The sequence below is a fragment of the Podarcis bocagei genome (genome assembly GCF_964188305.1).
Source record: "Podarcis bocagei genome assembly, chromosome: 9".
In the NCBI taxonomy this organism is placed as follows: Eukaryota; Metazoa; Chordata; class Lepidosauria; order Squamata; family Lacertidae; genus Podarcis; species Podarcis bocagei.
The window spans coordinates 15,251,182-15,273,116 of NC_138134.1; positions in this window are offsets into that span (position 1 = coordinate 15,251,182).

Consider the following 21,935-nt stretch of genomic DNA (forward strand, 5'->3'; position numbering starts at 1 on the left):
TCATTGTCACCCTGCAAAAAATCTCTTCCTAAAAACACCTCCAATTCATCCCTGTGGTTCTGTGTTGTAGAAGGAAATTGATATTGTATACAAGCTGTTTTAATTAGATTTCCTTGTCATCACACAAGGACACTGCTGAATTTCTGTGGACTTCCAAAGTTACCTGTTTGAAAACCAGTGGCCTAAATAATGACATTCATTACATGCTTTGTTGAACGCCTCAAGCTAATTCTGATGTGTTGTACCACATTTCTACTGAGCCTAGACAGCATCTTAAAAAGTAGAGACATCACCTTGCTAACAAAGGTCCGTACAGTAAAAGCTATGGTTTTCCCAGTAGTGATGTATGGAAGTGAAAGCTGGACCATAAAGAAGGCTGATCGCCGAAGAATTGATGCATTTGAATTATGGTGTTGGAGGAGACTCTTGAGAGTCCCATGGACTGCAAGAAGATCAAACCTCTCCATTCTGAAGGAAATCAGCCCTGAGTGCTCACTGGAAGGACAGATCGTGAAGCTGAGGCTCCAATACTTTGGCCACCTCATGAGAAGAGAAGACTCCCTGGAAAAGACCCTGATGCTGGGAAAGATGTAAGGCACCAGCAGAAGGGGACAACAGAGGACGAGATGGTTGGATAGTGTTATCGAAGCTACCAGCATGAGTTTTACCAAACTGCAGGAGGCAGTGGAAGACAGGAGTGCCTGGCGTGCTCTGGTCCATGGGGTTACGGAGAGTCGGACACGACTAAATGACTAAACAACAACAAATGTCCATTCTTGCTCCAGGCCACAGCCGAGTAACTCCAGATTCTCCAGGTTTCCCATTGGGGTATTCATTGTCCATACTCCAAGCACATGCAGAACATTCACAAGGAGGAGGAAATTCCACACAATGGTGTTTGCACGTCTCACCGCTTCCACGTTAGGAATGAAAAAAGCATCCAGGAAGCAAAATGAGGGTAGGGAGAAGTAAACATGAAGTGTTCTGCTCACTGGGGTATTCAGCTGACAGTGAAAGTGGCAGGAGTCAAACTAAGTCTCATATGGACAGGCCAGGTTGTGACAGGTGCTGATACACAAGAGATCAGGGAAATCAGAACTATGGACAGCTACCAGTACTGGTGGAGCTGTCCCTCCCATTAGAGATATAGAGACCTCTCTGAACAGAAGTACTCCCTAGCACAATACTTTGTTGTAGGTCATAATAAACTAATGGCCAACTACTACTACTACCAGTAGTAATTTTCTTATTTGTACTCTGTCCATCTGACCAGGGTGGCCCAGCCACTCTGGTTTCCAGCATGTACAAAAATATAATAAAATATTAAACATTCAAAACTTCCCTATACAGGGCTGCCTCCAGATGTCTTCTAAAGGTTATCTCCTTGACATCTGATGGGAGGGTGTTCCACAGAGTGGGTGCCGCTACTAAGAAGGCCCTCTCCCTGGTTCCTGTAACCTCACTTCTTGCAGTGAGGGAACTGCCAGAAGGCCCTCAGAGCTAGATCTCAGAATCCAGGCTGAACGATGGGGATGGAGACGCCCCTTTGCAACAGTTAGTTTCATGCACTAATTATGCACATCATGAAATAAGTGCTTAATTGATCTTTTTCCAGAACTGCCAACCAATTCTACTGCATAATCCCAAGTTCTAGAGGGGAACAAAATGATACTTTTAACAACTTTCTCCATGTTATTTATTATGTCATGCCCTACTCCCCTTAGCAATCTTTCTTCTAAATTTAAAAGCCCCAAGTTCTTTACCTCCCCTCCCCATACCAATAAAGATAAGGATGATCCAATCCTTTCATTATGTTTCTTTACCGGCTCTGTGATATTCTTTTGAAATGGGGCCACCAGAATTGTACACAGCATTCCAAATTTGGGCGTGCCATAATTTTATAATAGCATCAGGATTCTCACCTTATCACTACTGTACATTGATTCTGCAAAGTCTCCCTGCATTGAGAGAATCCTTGAAGTATAAGCTTTATGCTCCAGTGTCTATCCTGTTGTGCTCCAGTAATGCACATAATTAAAAGGAGTCACCCAACTCTGTCACATCTGCTGTGTTAAAATTCATAATCCTATAGTGCCTGTAGGCACACAGCAGGGATTTCTTTTTCTTCCCAACCCCATGCCCTTGGTGTTATTGCTTATCTAAGTAGCATTGAGGCAGGAAGGCTGCTCCAGGCTGCTTTACATCAGACTTGACATTTGCAATATACAGAGTGGCATCTTTTGAGTTAACAGTAGAGATTTCAAAATAATGGGACGATTCCCCACTTTCCTTCCAACACAAACAACAGTATGCACGCAACTCCATCACTGTAATTACTGGCAGCAGTTGGAAGTTGTTGTTTTTAAAAAGAAGCAACCCTGAATCTGTAAGTAAAATGCGAGGAGAGTCTTTCAGCGATGTTCTTTTCTGAGCGTCATGTAAAAATTGAAGCACAGCTTGTAAAATCTAGCAAAGCAACAACAGAGACCTTGTTAAGAGCCCCACTCAACTCTTCTGTAATTTTAATTCATTTAAAAAGTAATTGTCTCCCTAGGCAATTGTATAGGTACAGAAGAAGAGCCTTGCAGGATTATGCAAAACAACAACAACAAAACAACAACCTGGTTCATCACCCTGTTCTCAGATTGGCCAACCAAGTGGTTGAGGGAAGACCTTATGCAGGATATGAGGGTAATGGTATTCAGAGGCATAATACCTCTGACAGAGAACACAGCAACATGGCTAGTAGAACTGATAGCCTTATCCTCCATGGTGAGGCTATTCACCTGTCATCGCACAGCCATCATGGCTAACAGCCATTTATAGCCCCATCATTCATGATAAGGCTGTCCAGTTGGCCTGCCTTTATTCTCCCAAATTCACTTTCCATCTGGAGGCAAGGATCGGGTCAACTGATATCAGAAATCACAAATATCAAATTGCTCCAGCATTCCTAAAATATATACATCAATAAAAATAAACTGCATAGAATAGAAATAACACAACTAGAAGAATTTATAGAAGTCATTCAGTGTAAACAGATTTAAAAACTAAAAATAAAAGGCCTTCTTGATTTTTCTTTTATTTTCTGAAGAAGCATGATCATAGCACGATGCACTTAAAAGTAGAGAGTTGCTCGGCTGGATTTTCTCCAGGGAGGGCATTTTATAATGAAGGTCCCACGTAGGGCTGGATTAAAGTTTAATGAGGCCCTAAGCTACTGAAGGTAATGGGGCCCTTTATATGTCCAGCTGTCCTTTGTCAACAACAAATTGTCATCGTTTTTTGTGTTAAAAACATGGTATATGGTAATTTATGCAACTAAGAGGTATCTAAAGCCATTTGCACATAACAAAATATGTATTTTATCAAAGTAATTGTTGAACTTTAAATTTTTTGGAGGCCCCCAAGAGAGTGGGCCCTAAGCTATAGCTTTTTTATCTTATACATAAATCTGGCACTGGTCCCACCGCAGAAAATACCCTGTGAGTCAAATGAGTTTGCTTTAAATTTACCACATTTAAGGAGGTGCACTTCCAGTCTGAGAACATCACCAGGAGAAACATTTGAGGAGAAATAAGAAATAGTTTCTGGCTAAAGAATTGATGATAGCTAACACACAGTTCTCTTGCTCTCCTGTCTAGTTTGAAAAATGACATAAATTTGGAGGGTCTTGCTGAGAGAAGACACTTGAGGAGTTTCAAGTGGAAACCAAAAGGCTATTAAAAGTAGTCAAATATTTCAGGGGGTTCCATCCTCCTTTAGGTGGCGATTTTACTGAAATGATTTCCATGAGAAATTTGGAGTTTCCTGTTTGACTAAAGATACCTGTTTTTGTTTTGTAGGGTTTTGAGGGCAACTAATCAAATTACAATAGAACAAACAAAACTTCTCAAGGGTGTATCACACATACTAGAAAATCAACCAGAATTATTTTGAGAATGGAAATAATTCAGGAAATCATACATTTTCTAATATAAATATAGACATCCTTTACAGAGTTAACTTCTTACCAAACGACTGTACCACACATTTTACCAGAAGTGTGTACCTAATGCATACTGAAAGCAGAAAGGCAGACAGAAAAGCATCCTGGAGCAAGAAAGTTCATTCTGAGGTTGGTGTGGCCATCTGTATAGGCTTTATAAGCTCCCATGATGGGTTGGGATACACTGAGTGGTGGGAAATTGTGACTCACAAGCCAGGCAAATGATGCCGCCAAATATGGAAACCCAGGGCAGTGTGGTTTAATGGTTAATGTGTTGAGCTTTGATTGGAGAGACCTGGTCAAAATTTGCAATTAACCACAAAGCATAATGGGTGGCCTTGGGCCAATCACTGTCTCAGCTTATCTACAGAGTTGTTGTTTCCTGATAAAAGGTAAGAGAGCTACAAATGCTTTCCTGAATTCTTTGGAGGAAAAATAAGGGGCGGAGGGAGAGAATTAATAGATAAAACTATCAGGTTCTGGGGCTGACCACCATGGTATCTGTAGCAGGCTGCCCCCAGAAGTTATGCTGAGTGACACAAACTAAAAAGCCAAACGTGGTTAAATGTTATAAAATGATGTCTTTAGTCTCAGCATTCAGCACTGGATCCAAACTTTGTGACTCAGTTGTCTTATTAACGCACTTGGAAGTTGAGCTTTCAGGGTAACACGAGTCTAATGCTTGAGGGGGTGGGTGGAATCCCATTAAAATGCAACCAGTTCTAATTGCAGGAGAAAGTTATGGACAGTTTTGGAACCTCAGCAGCACATTTTGAATGATGCATGAAATGGAGCAGGCCTGCTGAGCAGACTGCTGTGTTGTTTGTTACATCCTGTAGACACTCAGGCACACAATATTCAGCCTACAGACATACCAGCAAATATATCCATGGTAACCCGGTCTGTTAAAAAAGAAAATAAAAATGCAATGCAATGCACACAAAAAAAAAACATTTTAAATGAAAAAGGTTGTAATATAGTTATGCTCTGTTTCCTCCTCCCATTTCCCCTCTAAACATTGAATTATCTTGCCTTTGAAAGGGTTGTGGGCATGGAAACATTTAGAAAGCATACATTAATGTGTTAGCCCTTCTTTTAAAATAGAATTTGTTTTGTGTGTTTTTATTTCATTTGTCCTCAGATGTAATTGTTTGACTCATCCAGGCATAATGCAAAATGGAAACTACAATAGCTGAGGAAACACCAAAAGTTGTATACTATGTAAAACCAGGCAGTTTCTCCCTCTGTATGATCTGCATCAAAACTGCGTCAAATTCCCACCCACCCCTTTCTGGTGTTGGTTCATCCAAGCAGGCACACCATCAGGTCAGTCAACACTTCACCTCAGTTCAGATGTTGTTTCCACCTTGTGTCAAAGCAAGAGAAACTTGGTACTTATAACTGATAGATGACACAATTGTACACAAATTGAATAGCACAATGAGTTTAAACGGGATCTGCCACTATCATGGCAAAACAGCCATGTTCTAGTTTTCAAGTGAGCTAGTCCTTTCTGTCCGATGGATGTGATTCCCATGAGCTTAGATGAGGTGATTGGAAAGACTAGGCCCACAGTGACAATTTGTTAATCAACACCAATTTTTGATAGCTGGAGAGTGATATTGGGTGGGGATTGGTGTATCTAAAACAGCATTGTTGGTTTCAGATAAGGATGTCCATGTCTTTATCCTGGCAGACCAAACATCAGTAGGTAGCCTGTTTGGACAAATGCTGGATCTAAGGGACCTTAAGAGATGCCAGCACCCCTTCCATTCATTTTTTTTGCAGCCTCATTCCCTACAATGCCTCTCTACGGCATCTGTGATGTAGCACTTTGATGTAGCACTGTGATGCTACATCAGGCCCAACCTGGGGGATCTCCTCTGAGCACCAGGTAACAGGTGAAATGGAGAGGAATACTAGGTAGCTGACACCACCACTCCCTTTCATGGCTGCCATCCATTCCCATTGCCTCTTCTTGCTGCACAGCCCTGCTGCCTGTTAAGTTTGCTATGGAGTGACAGAAGATACTGTTACTAGGGCCTCCAAAGACCTGGTATTGGCCTTCCTTGATCAATCTGCCCTCGGAATCCATTAACAAGTCACTATCCCTAAGTACAGATCTAGATAAATCTAGCAAGGAAAGGTAGATAGAGTAGTGCAGTGCTTTTTTTCTGGGGGGACGCAGGGGTACACATACCCCTAAACATTTTGTGAATCTAAGTTTGGCCTCATTGAGGGGCAGTATTTCAATATGAGTAGGAAAATGAGAGTGCCCCCTAACATTTTTTTAAAGAAAAAAAAAGCACTGGAGTGGTGCATCTCCCTGTCAGGCATTTTCCTAATGTTCAGGGACTTTGTTTGTGGTCGTTTATAGAAGCGTTCAGTAATTTTTATTTATTATTGTTGTTGTTGTTGTTGTTGTTGTTAATACCCTGTCCGTGTGGTTAGGTTTCTCCAGACGCTCTGGGCGGCTTCCAGCAGAATATTAAAATACAATGATTTATCAAATATTAAAGGCTTCCCTAAACAGGGTTGCCTTCAGATGTCTTCTAAAAGTCCGATGCTTGTTTATTTCTTTGACATCTAATGAGAGGGCATTCCACAGGGTGGGCGCTACCACCGAAAAGACCCTCTGCCTGGTTCCCTGTAACCTCACTTCTCACAGTGAGGGAATCGCCAGAAGGCCCTCGAAGCTGGGCCTCAGTGAATGATGGGGGTGGAGATGCTCCTTCAGGTGTACTGGACCGAGGCCGTTTAGGGCTTTAAAGGTCAGCACCAACACTTTGAATTGTGCTCGGAAATGTCCTGGGAATTCATATCTGCAGGATGAATTTATACAGGCCAGGTATAGTCAGTGGCGTAGCGTGGGAGGTGCAGGGGGGGCCGGCCGCACCAGGCGCAACATCTGGGGGTTAAGGTTAGGGGCGCAAATCCACGGGTTAGGGGGCGCAAATCCACGGGTTAGGGGGCGCAAATCCACGGGTTAGGGGGCGCAAATTACTTGCCTTGCCCCGGGTGCTGACAACCCACGCTACGCCACTGGGTATAGTGAAAGCTAGGCCAACATCTCAGATGTTGCACAAGAGGCAGAAAATGGACAGCTGAAGCCTTGTCTCAGGTTTGAGAAGCGACGGTGTGGATTCACCACATAAAAAACTGATTCCCTGCCCATCTTACAGTTGTCCACTACACAAATCGGCCTCTGCCCATTAAAAAAAGCAACACCATGGCTTTGGTACATCTGTATTGTAATGTAATATGTGAAAACCAATAAAAAAATAAAAAATAAAATAAAAAGAGCAACACCAAGTCTTGCAGCTCAGAGCTTCTGACCTCTCTTTCACATTGCATGACAGTTGCTCAACCTCAGTCCCTTATCTATACATGGAGAATAGCAGAGACTTAACTCGTGGAGATGTTTTGAGGATGCACGCAATACAAATTACAGAGCACTTTGCAAACTAGTGCTAAATTAATGTGCAATAATAATGTAGTGTTTGAAGGACATTTTCTCTGAGCATTGCCCACTGCCTAGCGTATCAGTTGTGACAAAATACTCCCACCTGCAGTTTGCATAGTGCACTCAGTTATGCTTTTTAACATTTATATTTCCTGTAGTCTTGCTCCTGCAACCTTAGCATTGGTTGCTACACTACTTAGTCATTTCAAATTAGGGAGGACTGCATGTCTTTAGAACTGTCACCATCCATGCTAATATTAGAAAGTCCCCAAATGCATTAGTTAAGTTACAAATCCAGAGCACTTGGCACAATTACTCGAATCCTCTTATTATCAGAGGTCAGTGCCAGCACTTTCCATCAGTGCAAGTCATTTTTTAATAAGGACATATGATGCAAATTCTTCCTGAAGCAGTGCATGTAAAAATTAAACTAAATGTGAATGATGTTGACACATTTTAACCTGGAATGTAGAACACCAGCTTTTAAAAGCACCATTCATAACACCTAAGGTGGTAATAGAGCTTTCCATAGATGATCTCCACAGACAATGGATGTAATATATGTTAATATGGTGTGTAAGAAGCAATTTTCTCACTCAAAGGATGGCCTTTTTAATCATTTGGTGTTTGTTAAATACCGTTTATTCATGTGGTACTGAAAGTCGGATGCATCCCAAGTCAGATGCTTTGTGGGGAGGGGAGACCCCAATGAAATGAAATGTATTTAACAAGGTCTTGAATTTAATGTGAAAACATGACATTGTATTCAGGAATTGGGGGGGGGGGGAAGGATGACTGTTGTGACCCTCTCCCCATGTGATTTCATATGGGATTTCAGTTTCCTGCTTTCTTATTAATGAACTTTCCCTTCAACACAAAACTTCTTATACTTTTTTTAAAGAAACAAACACAACCCAAATAGTTAGCACATATACCCGTTACCCTATTTGCTGTATAAAACAATGTCAAATGGGAGTTTTCACTATTAAGACAGAGTTGTTCTGCCTGGCCTTTGACTTGGAGCCAATTTGATTCCTTCCCCCTCTTTCTTTTTTCTTTTCCTTTCTCCTTCTGCATGAGGCTACATTTTAATATTTTAATATTTTAATGTTGCATTTAAATTTTGTTTTTAAGTTGTATTCATTCAACTTGTTTTTATTATTGCTTGTTAGCTGCCCTGAGCCCGGCCTTGGCTGGGGAGGGCGGGGTATAAATAAAAATTATTATTATTAGTAGTAGTAGTAGTAGTAGTAGTAGTAGTAGTATATAAACAGAGATAAGCAGGGATTTATTGGAAAACATTTTTCTGAGAATGCTTCTGAGACTTCTCCCCCTGCACCATAGCTTAGAAAAAAGAGGGCCATATTACATAATTTTCTCTGAATATTATCCACCTCCCCCCCCCCCAAAAAAATGCCTTGAAACAGTGTTACATCCAGGACATTATAGAGGACGCAGAATGGCAGCCAGGCTGCTGACAGTTGCTGCTGTTGTCCCTAGCAATGGCAGCATCGGGGGGAAATAAGTTGTACTACTATTGCCACTCCTAATGGTGAGCCCCACCCTCAGATATCGGTGCAGAATTTCTCCTTCTCCAAATTTTGTAAAATGCCCAGCTCCTGATTTCTCTGCCACGATTAGAGAGGAGAATTTCGAGAGATCGTTTGCGCACAGCTTTACATCAAGGTGTGCTAAACTCTACTGAGGCATCAAGTGGTCCTGCCAGTGAAAGTCTCGTTTTTAGGACAAAGAAGAAGTGCTTTCCAGATGTCGTTAGACTGCAACTGCAATAATCACTGGCCATTGATCATCCTGATTGGGGCTGGTGGGAGTTGTTGTTCCCTTGGAGCGCACCATGTTACCTATTGCTGCTGTAGCCTTGTGCAGATTTTCAGGATATACTATAATGATAAAGCAGAGAGCATGACCGCACTCATTCAGTCACTCATTCACCCCATGCCCACTGTAACATCCAACACTAGCTCCTCCCATAACACTGCCTGTGTTTTTCAGAGTATTATTAATTAAATCTATGTGCTGGGCCCAGTGGTAACCCAAGTAATGCGGTCCAGGTCTGGTCCCGAACCCAAGGGTTCCGGCAGGAGTCAGTCCAACAGGGCCAAGGCAGAACACAAGGCAGGAAACCAGGCACGGTCAGGCACAGGATCACAGGCAGGTTCTGGCAAACAGCAACGTTGCTCCCGCAACCTGGGGTGGGGTCCTGCAGCCTTTTATCTCTGTCAGGGTAACGGCTGGTCTTGATCCCCTGATGACTCACCTCCCTGTCTCGCCCGAAGGCAAGCACTCCTCTTGCAAGTACTCAGGTCTCTCCTTCTCTCAGACCTCAGTCTCTGCAGCTTGGGAGATGTCAGTGGGTTACTAGACCCAGAGGCCGCCTCAGCCTCTCCTGACCCAATTGGTAGTGGAGCAGCTGTAAGTGATGGCCCAGCTGAAGGCAACGAGGTAATCCCCGCATCTGGAGCCAGGGCAGGCTCAGGCCCCTGACTCGGCCCAGCTGGTGCTTGTTGCAGGGGAACCTGTGCAGACTGGGGCTCTTCAGAATCAGGCCCCAGACTAGATTCAGATGCCGCCTGAGGCAAAGGCTCCGGTGCGGACTGAGACTCCTCTGACTCCGAGCCTGAGCCCGAGTCCCAGGCCATCACAATCTATATACCACCCTTTCTCTAAAGAACACAGGATGATTTGCAAATCGGATCCTCTTAATTAAGGGGCTGGGTTGCGTGCTGGGAGCAAGACACCCCCTCTTTAGTGTGGAGCGAAGCTCTGCGCCGCACTGGCGTATGGCACCACGGTCACCCCAGGGAGGTGCTCCAATGGGAGCGCGTGGGGTGTGGTCGTGGGGCCAATTTATACTGCGGCCCGATGCTGGGAGCCTTCTTGGCCTTGAGCCGTGGAACACCCACCCACCCACCCACCCTCTATTTTAGATATGGCTTGGGCTTTGCTATGGACTTTGGTTGGTCACCTGTTTTGGATCAAGGGCCTGGTAAGAATTTTTTTCCATTTGGCAGATTGGCACTGGCCTCTTGGTTTTTGCCTACCTGTAGCAATCGTCACAACTTTGTAAGGTTTGGCGGTTAGGCATTGGATTAATGATGTGGTGGGGAGGGGAGGTGTGGTGTGGTGTGGTCCTCACCTGCCCTTCCACGATCAAGGGTATTCCAATAAAGCAATCCAGGGGTCTGGATTTTGTTTGAAGCCCATGGACGGGTCAGGGGCATGCCATGACCCACCGGGAGCCCCAGGGTAGAGCTTGAGTTGATTGCCATCAACCAAGCTTCCTCTTCGGGTGGTTACACTTACCAGACTCCCTGCAAGGCGGGCAGGAGTCAGTTATAGTTTTGGATTCCAATGCCTAAGCCAATACCGCTCACATTCTGTATTCAGTAAAGTTGTGGCCAAAATTTGCCCATTAACATTTAAACTTAATTCATGTGTCATTGTGTCTTTATTACCTGGAGGGTGGACTGTGGCCTTGACACACAACATAGAAAATAACAAATATCATATGTCAATACATACCACAGAGTCTATATGATACAAAAAAATAAAACAATTATTTAAATACAATTATACTAAAAAAAAATGTAGCATAAAAATACAGATTCTTTATAGAACTGTGTAGCAGTAGGTTCAGGACAAAAGAAAGCATGTGTTCAAAAAAAGCATAATTACCTTAATGAAAATCACCACCAGAAGGTATTTTAAGAGTAGGTTAGAAAAATTCCCAGTTATATCAACAGTTATTAGCCATGATAGTTTAGTAGAACTACCACATTCAGTTCACCTCTGAATATCAAGTAGGTGAGACATCATCAGAGATTTATATAGCAGAGGTTAGATGGCCACCTATCAAGGATTCTGTAACTGCAAGATTCTTACATTGATAGGGGCTGGCTTGAGGGCCTTTTAAGTTATGTGATTATGTAATGATAGTTGTTCCTCTAACCCTCCTTGCCTTGCACATCCCCCAGGGTTATCAGATAAGACACTATTAGAAACAATTTGCTGGAATGAATAGACCTTTGGTCTATTTCTGGCAGAGTTCTTATGTTCCTTTGATCCCATGGCCAACTCCCAAAGTCTTAATTCAGTTCAGAGAGAGCTTGAGGAATGTCTGCACCAGCTTGTTGTCTCTTTGTGGATCCTGCATTTGCAGTGAGGGGACTATTATATTGTTCATACGTGTCAAGTGATATCTGTCGAATTCCAAACATCAGACATTGAACCAGTTGATCCTTTCACTACAGGCATCCCTGTATTTCAGAATGATCCACAAGCATCTCACCCAGGAGGCAGAGAGAAACACACACCAATCTGAGATACCTTTCCCCCTTCCAAGTACATTTAAATGACTATTTATTCTCCATCAGAATCAGAATTTGGGGTTTGTGTAATTCAGGGTTTAGGCTGCCACCAAGACTGCTGCTGCTGTTATCAGTCAGAACAGATGCTCCAAGTTCTTAAGCTCCTGTTATTTCAACAGCCGCTCTTCTTTTAACAATTTGTACCGTTTTTTAACCAATTTGCTCAGTGGAGTGCAGGGAGGGTAGGATAACAAATCAGCTTTTGACTTTGGCAGATTTACTTAGCTAGGAAGCCACTTCGATCGATTTCTGGGAAAAGTTCTTAATTATATGTTGAACTTTGTCCTGGGAATGCATGGAGCCACCCAGGTTCTGGGTAGCACATGCTTTGTGCAGTGTGTTTGTGTGTGTGTGTACAGGTTTTCCAAGACAACAAACTTCCTTTCAACCAGCCATGTTGATCGGAAAAGTCAACAAATTTTAAATTGGTCAAACACATTTAAAGAATAGCAGGACAGTACCAAAAAGTCACGATTAACCCAAACAAGATTTCAGCCACTCTCGCTGAAATTCATGGAATTAAGCCAAAAGCACAATTAGCATTTATGAATACTTCTGGCACTGCTTATATAATATCTCACAGAGATTTTTCAGTTTTGTTTGCAAACTTGTTCCATTATTCATATATAGTGCCTTAAGTGGTCCTTTGTTACCTCCATTTCTATTGCCCTCAGTGATATCATCATGAGATCAAACCCAATTGATTGTAAACTTCCAGCACCATCCCACTGGTTTTGTTATCCCTGACTGGGTGACATTACCCCATATGTTTAATTGAGGAAGGCATCAGAAGCAGGAGCCGATGAAAACAATGGCACAAAACAAGTTGAAAAACTGGTTGGTTCTTCAGCTTCTTCTTTGGATGGGTCTATTACTCCTGGATGGGATTTAGATAACTATATCAAAAGATGCTTCAGGGCTGTTTTACAGTCCTGAAAAAATATACAGTCATACCTTGGAAGTTGAACAGAATCTGTTCCGGAAGTCCGTTCAACTTCCAAAATATTCGGAAACCAAAGCGCGGCTTCTGATTGGCTGAAGGAAGCTCCTGCAGCCAATAGGAAGCCACAGAAGCCCCATCTGACATTCGGCTTCCAAAAGAACATTCAAAAACTGGAACACTCACTTCTGGGTTTTGATCATTCAGGAGACGATTTGTTTAGGAGCCAAGGCATTCGAGATCCAAGGTACTTGGATTAACTACATTGGGGAACACAGAGAATGGAGAAAGTACATTTTTTGGGGTAGAGAAGTGTGTGGAAAAGGTTAGATCAGAAGAGTTTAACAATGAAGGTGGTTTGCAAGAGCCTAGCTACTTGTGAGGCTCTTTGGGACCACCATATTACACTCATGCCAGTGTGGTGTAGTGGTTAAGAGTGGTAGTCTCGTAATCTGGTGAACTGGGTTCGCATCTCCGCTCCTCCACATGCAGCTGCTGGGTGACCTTGGGCCAGTCACACTTCTCTCTGAAGTCTCTCAGCCTCACTCACCTCACAGAGTGTTTGTTGTGGGGGAGGAAGGGAAAGGAGAATGTCAGCCGCTTTGAGACTCCTTAGGGTAGTGACAAAGCGGGATATCAAATCCAAACTACTACTACTACTACTACTACTACTACTACTACTACTACTCTTCTTCTTCTTCTTCTTCTTCTTCTTCTTCTTCTTCTTCTTCTTCTTCTTCTATTATGCTTAACTTCTACAGCAACTTGACAGGTAGATTCTCCCACCTGCATGAATGGCTTCTATATCAACAACACATGCATTCAGCACTGGTGTGGACTGTTCCACGTGGTGTATAGAATAACTCACCATGCAAACAGGTGGATCCAAGTGCAAAGTCACTACATCTAGACCATGTATTAGTGCTATGTGAAGAGGGTAGTATATGAGTTGCTCTTCACTCCAAAATTGCCTTTAACTGAAATAAAAAGTCAGGTGAGTAGAAGCAGACTACTTTTTACCGTGCTAGCTGGCAAGTCAACCACACTAGAAACATGAGAAAACAAAATAATGACATCAGTCATGGGGAGGAACTGAATATTCACTAGAATCCTGGCAAACAAAAGGGAAAGATAACAAGTGACAACAGGAGCAGCAGATGGAGGCAGACTTCAGTGCCATTAACTAAATTATGATTGGGAACTAGTGCAGCAATTAAAATAATTGTTTCTGTGATCTTTTAAGAAGAGCATTGCTAAAGTTCTTCTCAGATACAGATGATAAACAAGGGCACTATGTTTATGATAGCCTTGTTTGTTTTTCTTCAACCCAGCCAGCCCAATTGCACACCCAAATGTTGATGGAAAACATGCAGACATGAATGAAATAAGTAATGCAGTCTTTAGGAAAGCATGTTTTTGAGAAGCTACAGATTATAGTAGAGGGATAGTTGAAAAGAGCATTCCTCTGCCCCCCCCAAATAAAGCTTTCATTGGATGCTTTATGAATCCAGATGATTGACATGTTGTTTGTGCCACCCACCTGTCAAAGTCCCTTGTGGCCTGAGAACCAATGTGTAGAACATTTCATATTATTTCTTCACATGTTCTGCAGATATTTACACACACACACACAGAGTGCTTTTTTCTTTAAAAAAATGTTTAGGGGTATTCTCATTCTGACTCAAGAAAATCACAATTTTACAGTTCAAATCAGGAAAAATAAATACAGTAAATGGACAAAAGTACAAAGATTCCCAAAATGTTTAGGGGTATACATACCCCTGCGTACCCCCAGAAAAAGCACTGTGTGTGTGTGTATGTATGCACACACACACACACACACACACACACACACACACAAATGTTGCATTGTGTCCAGGATAGTTTTCTGCATAAGAGGATATGCAATATTTGCAAGGGCAAAAATTCTTGGAATAGTTATTTTATTCACATGATCCAAGCATTATTGAAGATTTTGTTCCATTAAAAGACATGGAGACACTGATTTAATTGTGATTGAAAAGCACAGGGACTGGATAAACATTGTTGATTATAACTCTCCATATCATTGATACAATTTATGTTCAAAAATAGCGAAGGTTCATTGTTACCATAATGACACTTTCAGAATATCAGTAATTAATCTCATAGTTTTCTGCTTTGCACCCATCCCCACCTCCCCTTAATCTCCAGTTTAAATATCTTAAGGGACAACTTGCAACCATTTTCTCTTGTACTCTAACACCTATTTCCCTATCACACCGTATAAAATCTCTGGTGTATTTGCAGAGCACAGTTTAATCCCATCTCATCCTCATTTTTTGCAATTTGAAATAGTGAATCTGTAACCCCAATGAGAAAGGGGTTACGGGTTTTGTACTCAGTGTTCGAATGTCAGACTAGCTTCAAAAATGCTGCTAAACAGCAGGAGCAAATAGCATAAGAAAATGTCATGAAATCTCTTAAGATAACTTCTCACTTAGCTTGCACATGTATTTGAAGTTCCCACTGAATGAGAATTTCCATGCCATTCTCATGCGTCTGATGTAGATGTGATATCTGTGGATTGCTGAGCTCTTTAGACTTGAGCAATCTGGGAGAAAATAATCTATTTTCTGAAATAGTAAATATTGGTCCAAAGGAACACCAATCCACCATTTGCCTGACATTGCAACAGAGAGGCTGATGAAATGTATTTGTTTTGGAGAGTAAGAAAGTGGAATAATCTACCATTCAGTTATTTCTTTGAAAAACATATAGGCATTAAAAAAAACAAAACATATAGGCATTACGGAAACCTGGTGGGATGAGACTCATGAATGGAACATAGAAAATGAAGGGTATAACCTATTGAAAAGGAAAAGACCAAACAGGAAGGGAGGAGGAATAGCATTATATGTAAATGATATGTACACTTGTGAAAACATCCACAATTTGGACAATGGAAGGCAAACTGAGAGTATATAGATAAAAAATAACGGCAGAGGAAACAACTGTTTGACTTGAATACTGCCTCTCAAAAATGAGAGATGTAGTAGTCATGGGATACTTCAAATACCATATACAGTGGTACCTCGAATTACATACGCTTCAGGTTACATACACTTCAGGTTACAAACTCCGCTAACCCAGAAATAGTACCCCGGGTTAATAACTTTGTTTCAGGATGAGAACAGAAATTGTGCTCCGGCGGCACAGCGGCAGCAGGAGGCCCCGTTAGCTAAAGTGGTGCTTCAGGTTAAGAACAGTTTCAGGTTAAGAACGGACTTCCAAAACGAATTAAGTTCTTAACCCGAGGTACCACTGTACCTGCTGGTGGATAAAGGGAATGCAGTGGACACAGTGTATCTCAATTTCAGTAAAGCTTTTGACAGAGTGCTCCATGATATTCTTGCAGAGAAGCTGTTAGGTGGATTTGCAGCTGGTTGACTCACCAAACCAAAAGAGTGTTCATTAATAGTTCCTCATCTTCCTGAAAAAAATTGAGTTCTGTCCTGGGCCCAATGTTGTTCAGCGTCTTTATAAACAACTTGGTACTGAGGGGATGCTAGTCAAATTTGCAGATGAGACCAGAGTGGGAAGGGTAGCTAATGCCACAGAAGATAGAATTAGAATTCAAGATGACTTTAACAGATTGGAGAACTGGGCCCAGACTAACAAAATAAATTTCAATAGGGACAAATGTGAAAGTTAGGCAGGAATCAATGGTTCCTCTTCATCCTGGAGAAGAGTGACTAGTGGGGTGCCACAGGGTTCTGTCTTGGGCCCGGTCTTATTCAACATCTTTATCAACGACTTGGATGATGGACTCAAGGGCATCCTGATCAAATTTGCAGATGACACCAAACTGGGAGGGGTGGCTAACACCCCAGAGGACAGGATCACACTTCAAAACGACCTTGACAGATTAGAAAACTGGGCCAAAACAAACAAGATGAATTTTAACAGGGAGAAATGTAAAGTATTGCACTTGGGCAAAAAAAATGAGAGGCACAAATACAAGATGGGTGACACCTGGCTTGAGAGCAGTACATGTGAAAAGGATCTAGGAGTCTTGGTTGACCACAAACTTGACATGAGCCAACAGTGTGACGCGGCAGCTAAAAAAACCAATGCAATTCTGGGCCTCATCAATAGGAGTATAGCATCTAGATCAAGGGAAGTAATAGTGCCACTGTATTCTGCTCTGGTCAGACCTCACCTGGAGTACTGTGTCCAGTTCTGGGCACCACAATTCAAGAAGGACACTGACAAACTGGAACGTGTCCAGAGGAGGGCAACCAAAATGGTCAAAGGCCTGGAAACGATGCCTTATGAGGAACGGCTAAGGGAGCTGGGCATGTTTAGCCTGGAGAAGAGGAGGTTAAGGGGTGATATGATATCCATGTTCAAATATATAAAAGGATGTCACATAGAGGAGGGAGAAAGGTTGTTTTCTGCTGCTCCAGAGAAGCGGACACGGAGCAATGGATCCAAACTACAAGAAAGAAGATTCCACCTAAACATTAGGAAGAACTTCCTGACAGTAAGAGCTGTTCGACAGTGGAATTTGCTGCCAAGGAGTGTGGTGGAGTCTCCTTCTTTGGAGGTCTTTAAGCAGAGGCTTGACAACCATATGTCAGGAGTGCTCTGATGGTGTTTCCTGCTTGGCAGGGGGTTGGACTCGATGGCCCTTGTGGTCTCTTCCAACTCTATGATTCTATGATTCTATGATTCTAAGAACTAGTTGCACAAAAATAAGATGGAGGACACCTGGCTTGTCAGTAGTACATGTGAGAAAAATCTAGGGGTAAGTGTCTGGAACCCCTGGACTCTCACATTACTCAGAGATTAGGGTCATGTGCAACAATATATATGTAAAAATGAAACCAAGATACCTTCTCGAAGCGGAAAAAATGATACAGGCTCTTTTTTTCTTCTCTCTACAAGGCTTTTGAGGGGGACACAATATTTCTGGCAACCTGGGAGGGGGAAATTCCTGAAGATAGGTAGAGACGCATGCACAAAATCACAAATCTAACACACTAAGGAACATAGGAACTGTGCAGAAAGTGATTTCTTTTTGGGGGGATTTATTGAAAATCCATTCCTTCCCATCTATGTAGCTGCAAGCATAGGAATGGCTCTTCATACAGAGCCTTCTATTTTTGTCAGCCTCCCAGCTTTTAGTGAAGCACCTGTAATGCTAGGACTAGCACAAGACACCAAGCCATTGCTATGCTCTTAGTGTGCTACTGCAAGAAAATGAGTAATCCTAGTATAGCCAACCGAGATAGCAGTGGAAATGCTGGGTATCATTTTATGATGCATGGATGGAACTTTATTCATGGTGATGGCAGGGGAAGGAGGAAAGTCACTAATCTTCCTTTGGAGATGTTTCTGCATGTGTGGGAAGAGAGGAATCAAGAGAACAATGTGATTCATGCACAAAACCTGGCAATCACTGGAAAAAAATATGCCTCATGTTAGTTAGTTAGTTATTGAATTTGTTAGTCACTGACAATCAGGAAAGGGTTAAATGAGATTCATTTAGCCATTTTCTGCCATTTGTAGCACCACTTTAGCCTGAATAATGGTGAATAATGCAGAAGTGCAACTCAAATTGAGTTGGTAGCTAACCATTTCTGTTGTGTTGCTTTAATTCTGATCATGCCTGGGAGCCTGTGTAGTGTAGTAACACACCTCTCCAGCCAGGATACATCTCTAAGTCTGCTCCAGTGATGAAGTACCCTGGATCTTGGGTTGTGAAATATTCCTCTTGGGTCTGTATTTGAGTGTGGCCATGTCTGGCCTTATTGTGACACTTAACATAACTATGTAATTACCTAGGAATATTGGAATGGATTAATTGGTGCAATTCAAAGTCAAATTCTAGTCATCTTGTCTATGAGACCAGAGTAAATGTTCTTGACAAACAGCAAAAAGATGAACTGTGTAGGTAGAAGCTCCTTTTTCTGATCAGGAGTCTTTTATTCATTTATTTACTTACAAAATTTACAGCCTTTTGCCAGAAGATCACAGGGCAATTTACAATATACAATGGAAATGCTACTACATAACATAATATACAGTATGTATAAAACGTAAATATATATATATCAATTATATGAATACAATTATAATACTAAGAATTACATAAAAATACAGATTCTCATAACAGCAATAAACAGTCTTTTATAATGCTCACATGTCAGACTTCATCAAAAAAAGTTAACCACTATCCAATAAACTTTTAACATGAAACCTCTTTGCAAAATTTTGATATATTTAATATATTTGGAGAATCATTAATCTTCAGAATTCCTTTCTTCTGAGAGAGGCTGGTGGGCTTTTTAAAAAATCCACATAAAACATTTTCAGCAAGATATATAGTCTTTCCAAAGAATGAAAAGAATTACCTTCTTAGACTCTGAATTTCCCCAATTACCTTCAATGAATCTTTCCTTTTCTATCTGTCATGCATGTAATCACCCTATTCATACAATAAAGCAATAGATCAAGTAATTAATTTCCCACCATTTTACTTAATTTGCATTTAACCCCAATTACAGAATCACAGAAATTAGAAATGAAAGATCTCACAGGCTATCCAGTTCATCTGCCCACCAACGAAGTTCTAAGTAAATAAGAAAGATTTTCACATAAAAAGGAAATGTAAATGCTTTCAATCTGAGGTAGTGAAATAGAGCGAGGCACTGGACAATCTGGCTTCATCTGTACCAAAGAGAAATTCATCACTTTTGTTAGCAGAGACAGGCTTTGAAGTACTTATCAGTTACTTTCATCATTATTTAACTGACCTTACTTTGATAATAATGGTGGCTGTGATAAACCGGAATCTAGGTACATAATGTCTTACAGAGAACAGGTAGGGAAGGTTTGTACCCTTCCAATCTAAAGTACACCTAAGGAAACAAGAGAGGAAGAAGGAAAGAGAAATATTAATTATTACAATTATTTTATTTATTCTAGCCACTTTACTCATAGAAGTGACTCAAAGCGATTTACAGACACAATAGAAAATTAGAAGCGGATTTCTTCAATGCACACACACAAACAGAAACAGTGGACAGGTATCTCTGTGCAGTCAACAAGCTTTCTGAAACAAGGGAGGCTGCAATTTATCTCCCTCTCCCTTACTTGAAGTCCTTTAAATATCCATGCTGTGTTTTCATCTTCAGCATTCCACCTCAGAGATTTCAGGGCGTGTGCACTAAGGGCTTGCATATGGGTTATGGACATCACAGGGACACACACACACACACATCTTATGCATGCCAAAGTCTCTTGTCATGAAGACTTCAATAATGGGACAAAACCCTGCTGCAATGAGGTGCCCCCTGGTTCTATTCCAGAAGCAACTATTCTATTCCAAACTTAAAAATGGAAAGCGTAATGCTGGTGGTCAACAAAAAAGGTTTAAAGACTCTCTCAAGGCGAATCTTTAAAAATGTAGTATAAACAATGAAAACTGGGAAACACTTGCCTGCAAGCACTCCAATTGGAGAACAGCCTTTACCAAAGGTGTCATGGGTTTTGAAGACGCTCAAACTCAGGAGGAAAGGGGAAATATGCCAAGAGGAAGGAATGTTTGGCAAACCCTCACCATGATCAATTCCCTCCCGGAAACCTATGTCTCCAGTGTGGAAGCACAGGTGGATCCAGAACTGGCCCCTACAGTCACACAGACTCACTGTTAAGACCATGTTTATGGAAGGCAATCTTACTCGGCTATGAGTGATCGCCAAATAAGAAGATTCTAGAAGTACCTGTAGACTGGAAGCTGGCGAGAATTCATTGGTGAGCCTACTCCTCTCTCTCTCTCTCTCTCTCTCTCTCTCTCTCTCTCTCTCTCTCTCTCTCTCTCTCTCTGGAAGCCACTGTGTTGATTAAATGTCCAGTCCAATCCTATAGGTTTGACTGTATATTAACAGCTCCCCATCACTATGGTACCACTATTGTTCCTTTCCCTATTCTGGATGCCCCAAATCAAGCACATTATTTGAACTACCTTTTTAAGGCCTTAAGAATTTCTGTCTGCACAAGCCTTCATTATAAAATTCTATTGGCTTAAAGAAGCATGTATTTCATTGGAAAGGTGAAGCCTTTATGATGCAGTCTCCTTGAAAGATTGGTTTATCATGCCTAAAAACCAGGCCATTATACCCTACACCAATCTCTCTCCAAATGATCTGAATCAGATTCCAGTGTGGGGAAACAAAGTGTTTTTCCACTATGAGTGTGTTGTAAATAGGATACTGTAGGAATTACAATATCTGATACGTTAGTAAATCTGAGGCAACATCAGAAAGGGAATGTAACCCATTTCCTGTTGCCCAACATTCATGTCAGGTAGTAAATGATATGCAATTTCGCTCCAGTAAGATTTAAAACTTAACTTTTCCGCTTAACTTTTAGCATCTTTACATTCATTTGTTCATTGAGTTCACACAGTATTCATGCATGACCTAGCCTAGAATCACTTTCAATAACTAATGAATTTTGGAATCCATCAGTGCCCAAAAGGATATGTTAAATTTGCAAATGAAAGTCCTATATGTAAGACCTCTCCATGTCTGTTGAGATGCCAATTATAGTGAAATTATTACATCTCATCCATTTCACCACATTGTCAACCTTAGCCTGCTGAGATTCTATTATCCTTAGCATTTCCTCATTAGGTTTTCTAATGTGTGAACTTTGCCTTCCAATTCTATATATTTTTTTCTACTCTGAGAGTTCATTTTCAAATTCCATCAAGATATATTTATATATATATATATAACCTCAGCAACTTCTCCATTACATAATTCATTCCAGACCATATATAAATTAAAACTTATTTATTTCATATTGCTTTGAGATGTAATTTAAAGCTCACATCTTGCATAATATCATCCTTGCTTGTTTTCTTTCCAAGACCGTCTTTTCTTTTCTGCTAGAAAGAAAAAGTAAGATGGGCTTTTGTAATGCAGGATAAAGCTGCTTTGAGGTCTCACGAAGAACTGAAACAGGCAATTTCTCAGGGCTAGTTTACACATCCATATTCATCACCTGATGATGGCAACATTTTTATTTATTGTATCCTGCTTTTTTCATGAGGTGACCTCAAAGTAGCTCACATAATAAAGCCTAACACTATACATAAAAAAACAA